The sequence below is a fragment of the Eschrichtius robustus genome, chromosome 3 (genome assembly GCF_028021215.1).
Source record: "Eschrichtius robustus isolate mEscRob2 chromosome 3, mEscRob2.pri, whole genome shotgun sequence".
In the NCBI taxonomy this organism is placed as follows: domain Eukaryota; kingdom Metazoa; phylum Chordata; class Mammalia; order Artiodactyla; family Eschrichtiidae; genus Eschrichtius; species Eschrichtius robustus.
This window is the reverse complement of record NC_090826.1, coordinates 52,364,737-52,378,582: the sequence shown is the minus strand read 5'-3', so window position 1 is coordinate 52,378,582 and position 13,846 is coordinate 52,364,737.

The following is a 13,846-nucleotide window of genomic DNA, read 5'->3' as shown; positions in this document are numbered from 1 at the left end:
ACTGTAGGGGTTACTCAAGGTCATTCATATAGTGAGTGGTTGAATAGAATTCAATTTGTTTAGCATTCCTCCCCAAAGCTCTAGCTATGATGTGTCTGACTTGGGAAAAAGTTCAGGCTTCAATTTTTTTAAGTACTGTTTTAACAGTTAGTGGACTCTAATCATAATCAAAGGCAAACACATGGACCCATCCTTTTTTAAAAAAAAACAAACAGCTTTATTGAGGTATAATTGATATACAAAGAACTGCACATATTTAATGTATACAGTTTGATGAGTTTGGACATATACCAACACCCATGGTACCATCACCACAATCAAGGTAATAGATATATCCAGCACCTCCCAGAGTTTCCTTGTTCTCCCACCCCACTTTTGTTTGTGGTAAGAACATTTAACTTGAGGTCTATCCTCTTAAATCTTGAAGGGCACAGTACTGTATTGCTAACTCTAGGCACTATATTGTACAGCAGATTTCTAGAACTTATTCATCAAGCAGAGCTGATGAATAACGTTGAATAACAACTCCCCATTTCCCCCACCCCCAGACCCATTCTTCTTATCTTAGACACACACCATAATAAACTAGAAATTCCTCAAGACCAAAGACGATGGTGCACAACTGAGCTGCTAGGACAACCAGAGAGAGGAAATCTGTATCATGACTAAAGTGAAGGTAGCAAAGTACGAGTTCCCAATTCACAGAAGAAGAGCTGAAAGGGACCTCAGAAGTCTCCAACCACCACATTTTACAGATGATAAAACTGAAACTAGCAGAGTGAAGTAGCTAGCTCATGGCCACACAGCTGGTAAAGAATTAATCCCCAGTTCAGTGCCAGTTTCATTACATCATGCAAGGGATATTTTGCAGGAATGGGAAAGGAGTGAATAACTATCTCTAGTATCAAAGTTGAAAAGAGGCCTGGGAAAGTGAAGAAATACTGTTTGTGAATCTGATAAGAGAAAGAAAACAGTTAATTATCTAAACTGAAGGGACAGCTGTAAAATCCAGGCAGGTACCTGAAAGATTTACCTCTACGTGCTCAGACAGTTCAAGGATAATTTTGAGGAAAAATAAATGAGGGCGGGAGTGAGAGCAGCAACTGCAACTTGGTGTGAAGAGCTGTGAGGGATCTGGTTCTCTAGTCTCTGCTCTTTGTGGCCTCCGGCAGTTCAACCTCTCCCTCTGGCTTCCTTCTCTGTAAAATGTGAATATCATCAGCCTCGCTTACATCATGAAGTTTTGTGAGGACTCAATGAAATCATGAATGCAAAACTGTACAACAATTTAGGTTTCTATTCTGTGAAGGCCTATACCACCAACAGTTGTTTATCATCCAGCACAGAATCAAGATCATGGATATTTAGTTGGTCGTATTTATCCTGCCTCTACTCAAAAATGTTTTGGAGTGGGGATGTGTGTGTTTGTATATATGTATCTGTGTCTATTTATCTCTATCTGTATAATTATAGCTATACACATACAGACACATACCAGTCATATATATGTCATATAATCACATATATACCATGTATATACATATATGTGTGTGTATATACATATACACATATGTATATATACATACACATATATATATGAGAGAGAGAGAGACTATTAAGATAGAAATAAGATAAAATCAAGGCCAAGGTTAGTGTCCAAAATACATGCAATGAGATCCTATGTACTTTTCTAGACTTGGCTTGCAACTTTGACTTTGAGTTTCCTTCCAATCAACTTAAAAAAGGAAAGGTAGGGACTTCCCTGGTGGCGCAGTGGTTGAGAATCTGCCTGCCAATGCAGGGGACACGGGTTCGAGCCCTGGTCTGGGAAGATCCCACATGCTGCGGAGCAACTAAACCCATGTGCCACAGCTACTGAGCCTGCACTCTAGAGCCCGCAAGCCACAACTCCTGAGCCCGTGTGCTGCAACTACTGAAACCCACGCGCCTGGAGCCCGTGCTCCGCAACAAGAGAAGCCACCTCAATGAGAAGCCCATGCACCTCAATGAAGAGTAGCCCCGGCTCGCTACAACTAGAGAAGCCCGCAGGCAGGAACGAAGACCCCCCAACGCAGCCAAAAATAAATAAATAAATTTATTTTTAAAAAGAAAGGAAAGGTAAAAACATATGAAATATACAATATTCATAGGATTATAAAATGCAAACTCAAGAAGGGTTGTTCAAAAGCAACACAGACATTCTGAGGTCTGCAAAGTTGTAATACATAACCTTTCACCGCCACCATCACTACTGCTGCTGTACATACACACAGACACGGGTTGTCCTGCAGAGGACAAGCTTCACGATGAGGCATGGAACCATGTACTCAATCGCTGGATGAGATTCCAGCCAGCGTAAGGACAGAGGAGGTAGGAAGGATGGCATCTTCTAAAATGACTAATTTAGGAACTCCTCAACTGTAGCTTGAGCGCCCTGGGCTAGTGGTACTAGTACTCCAGATACCGCTAAATTAGAATGTACCTGGTATTGGTTTGACAGCAGTGACTATGGGGCCCAGAACATCAGCAACAAAGAAAGGAGAGAACCAGTTGAGGTTGACCCCTATGGCCCTGGGGTTTTTCACACTCATTTTTTTTTTTTTTTTGCTGCATCCCACGCAGTTTGTGGGATCTTAGTTCCCCGACCAGGGATTGAACATGTGCCCTCAGCAGTGAAAGTGCAGAGTCCTAACCACTGGACTGCCAGGGAATTCCCCACACTCACTCTAATATTCTTAAGATCATATCCCACTCCCCCCAGACTAGTATGGATGGGAAGGAAACAGGAACTGGACAACCCAGTTGTCATGGACACCGAGTTCAGACTCTCTTTTCCATCCTCAATCCTTCAGCTCTCCAGCCTCCCTTTCTTTTTCATAAGGTGACTCAAAATGGGATCAGCAAAGGGAACGCCAGCAAAGGAATTTATAGAATTGGGGTTGTTGTTATTGTGTTGGATACACTAGCAGTAACAAGTGCGTAGCTTGCTTCAAAGCCCAGTTAATAGGCTAAGAATCACGATTATGAGTCAACCAAAAACATTACAGAAAAAAAATGCCTATGTGGGTCAGGGTAGGGAGACAGGGCACAATCTGACACTGTACCAGTAGAACCGTTAGGAAAATGGCAATTTTTTTTTAATTGTGGTAAAATATACATAACATTTACCATTTTAACCATTTTTAAATGTACAGTTCAGTGGCATTAAGTATATTCACATTGTTGTGCAACCCTTAACACTATTCACCTCTAGGATTTTTTCTTCATCCCAAACTGACACTCTGTATCTATTAAAGAGTAACTTCCCATTCCCTTCTCCCCCCAGCCCCTAGCAACCAGCGTTTTACTTTCTGCCTCTATGAACTTGATTACTCTAGGTACCTTATATAAGTAGAATGATTCAGTATTTGCCCTTTTGTGAGTGGCTTATTTCACTTAGCATAATGTCTTCAAAATTCATGTATGTTATTGCATGTGCCAGATTTTCCTCCCTGTTTCAGGCTGAATAATATTCCACTGTAAGTATGTACCACATTTTGTTTATCCATTCATCCATTGATGGAAACTTGGGTTGTTTCCACGTTTTGGCTATTGCGAATAATGCTGCTATGAACATGGGGTATAAATATCTGTTTGAGTCCCTGCTTTCCATGCTTTTGGGTATATAATCAGAAGTAGAATTGCTGAATCATATAGTAATTCTATTTCTAATTTTTTGAGAGGAAATGGCAATTTTTGTTTGGCTTTGGGAAAAAACTGAAAAAATTATTTAATGACATTTCATTTACAGAGTTGCTTTCATGAGTATCAGGAATCTTGGATTCTATTCTCAGTTCTCCTATTAACTGTGTGATCTTTAAAGCCACCTGAATTTTCGGGACCACTCTCAGTTTGCTCATCTGAAAAATGATATCTTTGAACTAGTTGATATCCAAGGTCCTTTGAAATTCTAAAGGTCTCTAATTCTGCATATTCTCTTTGGTATATGAGTTCATCCTCTCATTTCTTCATTCATTCATTTTGGAAATGCTGTTTGAATGTCAGAGCAGGGTTTTTTTTTTTTTCCTCAAAGATAAATAAGAGTTATCCAAGGCGAATGGGAATGGGAATGGGGAGGAGGAAGGCTGGGATAGTAGGTGAAAGAAGAAATAAAATGAACTGCAAGCTAGTGGAAGGGCAGGTACCAAGAGGAGGCTGAAGGGGTAAGTATGGGTCAGAACACTCCAGGTCTAGTGACCAACTTTTAAGATTTTAGACTTTATCCTAATATTAATGGGGAGCCATTGAAGGGCTTAAAGAAGGTGGTAACAAGATCAGTTTTTGTTTAGAAAAATCACTTTGACAACAATGTGGAGAACGGATTGCAGGGGTTCAAAACAAGTTAACCTATTCTTTCTCTGCTCCCTTGTCTCATTTTTTCCTTTTGCTTTGAAAGTGGGAAAATTAGTCAAGATGTCCCAGAGCCTAACTTGGAACAAAAGACATTTAGATCAAATTTATTTCATCTTGGTAAATAATACTGTACTGTACTTCTCCTTACACTGAAAAATATTTGGCCACCATTTTTCCTAAACTGTGAAAACTATTCACCATGGTTGGGAATGTATTATTGTCTTCAGGTCATTAGTTTGCCAATTAATACTTTAGGACTATGACATTAAAGCAATTTTTAAAGAAGTTCTGATAGGAAATTATTATCCCTTTATCTGCAACGCTAGAAAATTAAATATCACATATTAATATAATACCTTATATTTTATGAGAAAACTTAAGAAAATTCATATTTAATTAAGTGGAGTTTTTCTTTAATTGGGATGCAAATAGTCTAGTTCTGGCTTTATATAATGTTCTTTATATAAATAATGTAGTATTCTAAAATCATAAAAATACACAGTGATGCTGTTTTCCTTTTTTATATTCCTCTTATTTTCTTTACTAAGAAACTTATGAGTTGTGCTGCATCAGCAGATTGTATACCTATGAAAACAACAAGTGATCCTTGAAGACCATTATTTTTAATGGGTGAAGAAAAGGAGTTGGTTTCTATCTTAGATCACACGAATGCAGAACCGAGTTGTTTGGAAAAATACTCTGAGTTTTAGTATGCAAGAATAATGCCTTGCTTTACTGCAGATATTAAGATTCATTCAATCACTCATGCCTTGTTTGGTAAAATAATGCCGAAAAGGGTGGCATTTGCCTTCAATACATTTTGGCAGTTTGGCATAGTTTTTACTTTGTGTTTACCAAGGAAAGAAAACCAAAATGAGAGCAAGGAGAACCAATTATAAAGAGTGCTTTAGTCTGGCGAGGATGCTTGAAATGGCCAGCTTGTAGCAAGCAGGTCCAGGCTGAGAGCCGAAAAATTAAAGTTTGTATGGTACGTGGTATGTTTTTAGTATATTGAAAAAAGAAGTGCTTCTTCAAGAACGAAGCCAAAGAATGGTAAGTGTTTCTGGTTTTAACATTATGCCTATTAGTTTGCTAGTCCTCCCAAGAGCTATAAAGTTGACAATAAATCAAATATATTTTAATTTGTCATGAGATAGCAGATAGAAACAAAATTTTCCCAACTGGTTTTCTGCCAAAGTATTTCTACTAGCCCTATCCACTTCCAAAATTTACACTCACTGTCAAAAATTAAGAAAAAATTGAACTATCAAATAAATGCAAGGCTGGGAAACATTTACTGGATGCTGCAGTAGCCTGGCACTACATTATGTTCTGGGGACGCAGGACAAGTAAGTGGTGATCTGGTCTTCAAAGAGGCAAGTGATTCTAGGCAAGGCTGGGTTACTTTATTTGCCAGAAGGCCAGCGCAGAATACCTTCTTCAGGTGAGTTAAAACATATGACACATGACATTGTACCAAATAATAAGGCACACGCTACCTCACTGCTCTCCCTCCAAATCTAGTGCCTTACATTAGTAGGACTAACTTTTGAAAGTCTCTATTTGAACATCAAATTGTAGTAAATCCTACATTCTTATGTGGAGGTATAATATTTGAGTAAATCCTGAAAATATAATATGTGTGATACTTGCTTCAAAGTGTGTTAAAAATAAAATGATTCATGTTCAGTTTAGTTTCTCAAAGTCAAAATTTGAGAATACAATTGAATTTTATATTACAGATAATTGAAAGAAAGACTCATTGCAATATCAATATCGGTGCTAGTTAAAATACGACTTGAATTTTTTGGGCGGCATGTAGCATGACCAGGAAAGAGTTTTTCTCAGCGGATAATTACAGTGATACAGACACCTGTTATTTCCCAATCTAAGTGTTAATTGGAAAGGCTTATAAAACTCATCTTCCTTGTTCTTTTTCTTTTGTAAATGTGAATGTAAGTAATGACTCAAACACATAATTTTACAAGTGTCTGTATTGTTTTGTTATTGTTACTTGATCACTCTAGTTGTCTCAATTTGCTCACGTCCTTTGCTTTAATTTTTCTAAAAAATGTATTATATAACATTACTTACTATTAGTCTTAATGAATTGCTAGGTACAATAGTAATAGACTCCCATGGACTGTAGATAAAATAATTGATTTAACTTTGAAATCAAAAAACAAAAAGAAACAAAAAACCTTTCTGTTTTCACAATTTGTTATATGAAAGTTTAACACAACAATCCTAAACTGAAAGCTAAAAAGCACCTCACTGATAGAGCAATCCCACAATCCCAATATGAGATAATCTGTAGTTTTTCACTATCAGAAATAGTCACTTTGAAAATAAAAACATGATCAATTAACTAAGAAAATACCATAACTAATGCTAATAGTGTTCAGATATTTACTATTATCATCAAAGGAAATGCCCATTCACATTAGTTCTAAAGCAGCAACACATTAAGAATTTTACTAAACTTTTCCTATAGCAAGAAAGCTTAGTTTGTGATTTTTTTCCCCTTAAAAAAAAAAAAATTTTGATACCACAAAATTTTTAAAAAGCTAACTCTCCTGCCTGAATAGGGTCTCTGTAAATGACAAATCATGGTTATACAGAAGATATCACAAAAAAGTATTAATTCAGATAAACTTTAGGGAAACATTTCCTAAGTTTACAGCCCTGCCTAATGGCCAACAAAGAGTTCTTTATTTTTTAGTTTTCATATGTCCATGTGTGAACTAATACATTTTGGTATATCACTTTTATAGTTATACAACAGATTCATGCCCAACTCTGAGGTCCTGGAATCCGGGTCTCTCAGAAAAAATGAGTGGAAGAGTTGCTGCCTGGGAGAGTGTGGGCTTCCTCTGAGTTGCTAGGCCGCCTTTCTGTGGCCCTAGATGTATAACTTACTTTCATTTGTCTCTAAAGACTGAATTAAAACACTCGTTTATCTCCAAGTCATTATAACGTGTAAATTGTGCACTGTCTACACATCACGGGCTGTGAAACAGCAGCCTGAACACATGACAGACTCAGTATGTCTGAAATGGTGGAGCAAAACGGTGGTTGGTTTTGAATTCATTTGCACTCATTTTTACTACTTGAGACACGCTCATTAAAAAGCTGTATTTCAGCTCCCATTTAACTGAGCTGGATTTTCACAGCACTGCTGCCTCTGGCTTTTTAGTTTGCCTTGAACAGGAGTTATTCTTCCAAGTCATGGACAATTCAGGCAGACTTTTTCAGGTAAAGCCAAGTCGTCAGCTTGGCCTTTTCCTTCCACCCTGCTCCTGGGACCTACAGGTTGGGATTGCAGCTAAAGATGGGAACTGCAGATCCCAGGTGGGAGGGCTGAATCAGGTTCACTTTCTTCAGGGCAGCTGCTCACTGGCAAGCTGCTCTGCACTTAAACCCTTTAAAGCTACCAACAAACTTTGGGAAAGTTACATCACCGTAAACAAAAACAGTTGATTAAATTATTATTATGCAACACTGTGTCATTACACATAGACACTGCAATTATCTTCCCAATTTGGCAAATACCACCGTAGCTTTGCAGGCAGCTTCAGGAGATGTAAAAATCTGGGATAAATAATGTCAGTGCCACCTTCACGAATGGAAAAGGTTTCCTACCCTCTGGAAAGATACTCAGGTTTTCTCCTGCAAACAAAGTGGGACGCCGAAGCCGCCTCCCAAGTCTTTGGAATCCCACATTTTAAATGTAAATGATTAGTCTGGTAGGATCCATATGCTCGGCTGTAGAGAAGAGCAATACAGTCACGAACACGTGAAAGTGAAATTCTCAATGTGCTTTTTAAAAACTCGCAGGCATCAATACACATCTGGTAACTAATTTATTAATTAGACAACACCGCCCCCCCCCCAAAGGTATAGGTAACCACTGCGCTGTGTCTGCCCCAGGGGATCTCTACAGATCGGGTCCGGAGATTGCCCTCACCCCACCCCCGCTGCTGTTCAACCGCTGCAATGTTGGGTGTTTAAGCAGAAGACAAATCAGACATGCTCCGGACACGTTTTTATTAAAAATTTGAAACCAGGTGAAAAGGATCAGTTTGTAAAAAGGAAGAAAGAAAGAAAAAAAGGTAACTACTTGTCGAAACAAAAGAGCGAGAGTGAGGACAGATGACCCGCACAAGTGCCTAGGACCATTTTTTCTCCCTGGGCTGTCGCAGAGCAGACAGGAGGATGGGGGCGAAGGAGGGAGGAAGAGAGGAAAGAAAGAGGATTTCAAGCATCATCTCCCTGTCTGCAAAGGTCTGGCCTCCCCTGTGCTCGAGAAGCGGTGGTAGCCATTTTCATTTTTTCCCCAAATGTAAAAGGAAAATAGAACAGAAAAGGTATATCTCCCTTCCTGCACCAACAGCTGGGCTCCTCCTTCTAAAGAAAAAAAAAGTATTTTAACAATCTCAGGTACAAAACCCAATCCGCTTGCATCCACCGAGGCTTCTGGAATCAACGGATTCGATTTGGCGACCCGCACCGAAGGAGACGTGATCTTGAAAAATCAATCCGCGCTCGCGCCCCCGCGCCGCCACCGCCCCCGCCCCCGCCGCGGCCGTGGCCACAGAATTAGCGGCTCCGAGGGCGTTTTGCCGCAGTGCACGTCCGCCGTAACAGCCGAGCACTCGGGTGAATAATGCCAGTACAGTGAGCAGACGATCAGGCTGATTTATCACGCAAAATAATTCACGGCTACAGTCCGGCTCTTGGTCCTGCCACTTTAAATCACAAACGCGCGTCTACACAGTTCCACAGGCGCCCACCCATGCATGGTACACGTGTGTGCGTGTGTGTGCGCGTGTGTGCGCGTGTGTGCCCGCGCGCAGGGCCAAGTGGAATGATTCCAGATTTTTTCATATATAGGAAGGGGGAAAAAAAGAGCAAAAGAGCCAGTCACCCCAACCCCTACCCCCCACCTTTTGCAGCGTGGACAAGTGGCTTGTAAGGCAGCTTGGAGCAAAATAAAGTCTGAACAAAACTAGACTGTGAGACTAGCACGTCGCAGAGTGAAAGTGAGTGACGTTAACGCAGACTCTGTAAAGACTCGGATCACTTGCAGGCAAAACTAAAATTCTCCCCCCTCCTTTTTTTTAATAAAAGAAAGAAAAGAAAATCATTAATTGGGTTCAGATCTAAAATGCTGCTTTGAAAATACACGCACATGTTGAAGACTCTGCAACTGTAATTTCTTGGGTAAACATCTGGTGAAGATATTCCAGGAACACATCTGAAAGGAAGAAAGGGGTAAGACAGCCCCTTCTTTATATATCTTGGGTCAAAAAAGGGTTGTTAAAACTTTTTTAAAAGAGTGTGCTCTCAATGTAAATACCTTTATGAACTCTAAGGATGAATTCAAGGTTGGGAGAAGAAGTGAACTGGGAGTGGAGTCCTGGGTCCCACACACTGGGATGGTCTGTAAGCTTGGGCAGGTCTCTTTTTCTATAGCCCTCTTTTGTCATCTGTAAAATCGCAGAGGGTAAATGGTATGCTTTCTAAGGTCTTTTTTTGCACTGACAGCATGATTCTAGCTAGGAGGGAATGATGATGGGGGGCCAGGAGGAGGTTTTAATGTAGAGAGAAAAAGAGGTCACATTCTTCAGGTGGCATCTGTTTAAACTGGTGGTGGTAAAAGTGATGAATCCAGTATGCCTGCGTCCTTAACAATAAAGATTGTGTCTATATTAAGAGCTGCTATTGTCCCAGCTCTGAAGTATGTATAGAATACAATGAATGCTCTTTGAGAATGACAATGTAATCTTGTAATTATATTTTGGGGGGTAGAGACTATTTTCAAGGATCAGCCAAAAAGATTTTGGGATTGGAACAATCTTCAATATTCTTGTTTATAATCTGTTTCTGAAATGCATTAAATTACTTGGATAATTCAGAGAAAATAAGTTTTTAGTAGGTAAGAGTTCTTCTGTGCCAGATTGGCTGTCAAGATTGACTGAATTAAGGGGACTAATTACTCCCTGTCTACTTTTTTCAGAAAGCAACTCCAAGGGTCGCAGGCAGAGACCACTCTTTGACACTCCTCTTATCTGTGTAGTAACTGGTCAGGAGTGTGGGTGCTAGAACCAAACCACTAACTAATTTTGACATGCACTAGCTGAGTAATCGTAGCCAAATTATTTAGTTTAGTTGTGCCTCAGTTTCCCACATTTATAAAATAGGGATTATAATAGCAACTAATTCGTAGTGCTGTTGTCAGGATAAATGAGCTATCATATTAAAGTGCTTGGAACAGAGCATGGCACATGTAACCAACAGCTCAATAAATGTTAGAGGTTATTATTACTCCATTGTAAACACAGGGAAAGCAAGGTCAGATATAATAGAGGCATCTTTGATCTGCTCCTGGATTTCAACTAAGGCCTCTAAGCACTTTATTTTATCGGGCTTTTATGATGTCAGCTTAAAGCAAGGAGCTCAGCAGTCTTTATTATTATTAAGAATAGGCCAGAACATTCTCTACCAAAACTCCATTCCCATACATTCAATAGTTGTGAAGCTGGAGAATTCTCCACTTGACCAGATCAATGCAAATGTGTAGCATTGGGTCTGTATGTTGAGTGCATACTTATTAATGTGTGTCTTGACTGTCCAGGTGGTAGGAAGCCAAGGTTTTCTTTGGAGAGAAGTTTCCAAGCCATCAGTTCCTGCCTGTTCCTGTTGTGATACTTTCTTTCCTACACAATGTGTTACCTCAGGCCTAATCTCTGTCATTGAATTATGGAGTCAAAACAAGCACAAATCTCTGGCGTGCTCCCTTTGTGTCATTTATTAGTTTAAAGGGGAAAAGCAACATCCTGACTCTTTCTCCTCTCTTAATGACCCCCAGAGTGCAGACTTGAACCAGGCTTTAGGAAGGGTCACAGGCAAGGAATGCTTAAGGGAGCAATCCCGATAGTGTTTGCAATTTGGGATTGGAGGCGAGCTGCAGTTAAGCTTTTTAGAGGAAGTGGAGATTAGGTGTTTCCAGAACTGGCAGGCTTAGGTCACTGCAGGTTGGAAAGTAAGGTCCCACTTCTTTCCTCCTACGGCACCTGAAGCCCCAGGTGCACTAACTGTTCTACCAGGGGCTGGTAAAGAGACCGCCCCATCCAGGGCTGGCAGACCTGGGGCGCCCGGGGTGATGTCCAACCCCAAGTTGAGGGGGCTGCAGGCACCAGGTTAAGTTCTCCGTTAGCCAGACAACGTCTTGCTGAAAGCGCAGGAAGAAAAGTTGTGTTCCAAGCGCTAGCGTGAGCGCTCGACTCCACTTTGTCAATCTGATTAACACAATCTCCTAAATAAATAAATCAATAGAAGAGGGTGAGCTGCCTTTCACAACACCTGCTTGCTTTCCTCCTTTTCGCTCGTGGGGACTCCCACCCTCTCCATCATGCACACACTCCCTCTAAAGAGGCGCTGTAAGGTGCCGAAAGGAAACCGAAGGTACCTATATACTTTAAAAAATTTCCGGAGCCAAAGGTGGGAACCCCGGCGAGTTTCATTCCTCCGCGCCCGCAGCAACCTGGCACCCAGAAGCCGCGGGCACCTGGCCTCGCAGAGCTTTCGGAGACCTCCAAGGAGTCCCCGCGGGGACGGTCCCCAGTGGCCCGCGGACTTTCCAAGCTGCAGAGGTACTGGGGGAATTTGAGAATAAATAAACTCAATTCTACCCTCCATCATCACCGACCCGGACGATAGGTCGCGGATCCCCCGCTCCAGGCCCTGAGAGGGGGTGGGGGCGAGGGCGGGTGGAGGAACCGAGCGGGACTCGCAGGAACTGCCCGACAAGGTCACGACCGCGAGGCTGCCGACCGAGGCGCGCAGTGGCCGGGCGCCGCCCTCTGGCCCCGGGGCTGACCCCGCGCTGCTCGGGTCTCGGCCACCGTCCCGACACATCCCTAGGGGAAGGAGGGGGGCGACGCCGCAGAACCAACCCTTACTTTTGAGGTGGAAGCTGAAACCCGCGGGGCTCCCTGGCGAGGTGTCCTGGAAGGCAGATCGGATGCCCAGCACAACCGAACTTTAGAAGGGGCTCTCTGCTCTGCCACCCCCTTCCTAGTGGCGACCTGTGAGAGACTTTCGTCCCCTCCCCTCCGCGTCTTCATACCCGGGGAACTTGGCCCAGACAACCTAGTTTTCCATATTAATTGGTGGTTCTACCAACTCAGCAGCCTCTTCTCTCAGACGGACTTCTAGGATGTCTTGTAAAGAAGGGAACAAGTTCAATGCTTCCCCCCCCCCCCCCCCCCCCGCTTTCCGAGGGAGTATTGTGTGAATTTAAAATCTTCTAGGTGTTAAAAACCAGACCAAACAATAAAACCAAAAACAAAACATGCTGCCTTCACGTGAGTGGATATGGAGTCAATTCAAGACTTCCTTGAGCCAGCCTTTGCTCAGATAGTAAAGTTCCTGAATCCTTCAGGAAAACAGAGCCGCTTTCACGCACTTCTGGAGGGGGACTTAGTAAGACTGCAATATATTACCATGTTTAAAACGTTCCGCAGAGGCAAGGTTTCCTAAAAGCGACTTGCCAGCGATGCATGGAAAAGCAAATCCGCTTACAGAGAGGGGCCGCTGAAGAGGAAGGGGGGGAGGCAGGACCCAGCCTCAATTAAAAACCGCAGTTTCCAACGCTTGAACCACAGTACTGATATTGTGGGACTGGTGGGATGTCGTGACTTTCCCTGGAGCTGACAGGTTGCAGATCTCTGGGGCTCTTTTTCACTGCTTGCTGGAAGTCCCCAGCTTCTTCAAGGTAGCCCTTCCTAACACCCAGAATTAAGCTCCCCTTTTGTGTTTTGTGGGCATGTATTTGGACTCTGCATTAAGCCGTGCTCCTTACACACTTGGGGTGGATAAGCTCTTGTTCTTTAGCTGGCAGTGTGTGCACCCAGGGTGGGAATGAGGGTGCCAATGCAGATGAAGATGTGTTTGTGCCAGTTTGTTGTCTGACCCCCCTGCCCCACTGCTAAGGAATGGGCTCTTAACACAGCCCTCATCTCCAGAAACACTCCCTGCAGTTTCTTTCTGGGAGCAAACACCCCCTAAATTATTTAGCAATCCAGGTTTAGTGTGTTTTGTATAATGAACTCAGGAGAAAAGTTGCAGAGCTTGCTAGTTGTGTGATTTCTCAGGTCAAGAGTGCTTGCAAAGGTCTTAGATCCCATAACTCTGAGGGTGAAATCACCAAGAGTGTTTTGCCCAGAAAGTATAGCCTTCCAGCTTCATGAGAACAGGACTGCTTTCTGTAAACCTCAAATCATTCAAACAACAGCATAACAAGTCTCAATTACCCCCCTTCACAAACACAAACGCACCCCCAAGTATTTCTGGTCCTCTGTGGTTACCGCATTATTTTGTAGCACCTTAATCTATCTCTTTGAATGGTGATTCCAACTTTTACAAAGTTTCTTGCTCTTTACCCTGATAA